At 42.0% G+C, this 710-nt stretch overlaps 1 non-coding gene across 1 annotated transcript; it reads left to right on the top strand.

Annotated features, from left to right (window-relative positions):
- The first annotated feature begins 223 nt into the window (after window positions 1-223).
- On the top strand, window positions 224-295 carry TRNAH-AUG (transfer RNA histidin (anticodon AUG)). The gene has a single exon. It is a non-coding gene; the product is annotated as a tRNA-His (tRNA).
- Window positions 296-710: the final 415 nt, after the last annotated feature.

Below are 710 nucleotides of genomic sequence, written 5' to 3'. Positions count from 1 at the left end.
ATGATGGGTGAGCAAAGAGCATTTAACACGATGACCTCGACTCTTTATGTCTTCTTGACACCTGAGGATTAGGATATTTCTTGCTATCTGGCCACACTGAGGACAATTTCAGATATTCAGATAAATATGAAATTTATAAACTAGGTAAACTATGAAGCCCAAATATCCTAAAACAAATAAAGACTGAGAGTCATTTGCTATATGGTCCTGATAATGAATGACTTCCCTGGTGGCTCAGATGGTAAAGCATCTGCCTATGATGCAGGAGACCCAGGTTCGATTCCTGGGTGGGGAACATCCCCTGAAGAAGGAAATGGCAACCCACTCCAGTACTCTTGCCTGGAAAATCCCATGGATGGAGGATCCTGGTGGGCTATAGTCCATGGGGTCGCAAAAAGTTGGACACAACTCAGTGACTTCCCTTCCCTAATAATGAATAGGGCTTCGGGAGATCATTTGCCAATAAATATTAAGTAGAATGGCTTGTACTTCAGGTGCCTGCCATGGAGAGACAAATCTAGAATCATCTTCCAAGTCTCAGAGAAGTTCTCAAGAAGTTTTTAAGATTGTGGTATTGATTTACTTCTCTCACTTACTGCTAGATGCTACTTACACTGACATTGGCCAAATATCCCCACATCAGTCATCTCAATGGACTCTTCTGGGACTCACAAATGACCCTTGCATGTTACCTTTTAGAAAACAGCAAA

Source organism: Bos javanicus, chromosome X, assembly GCF_032452875.1.
Source record: "Bos javanicus breed banteng chromosome X, ARS-OSU_banteng_1.0, whole genome shotgun sequence".
Classification (NCBI taxonomy): domain Eukaryota; kingdom Metazoa; phylum Chordata; class Mammalia; order Artiodactyla; family Bovidae; genus Bos; species Bos javanicus.
This window is presented reverse-complemented; position numbering and strand designations above follow the sequence as displayed.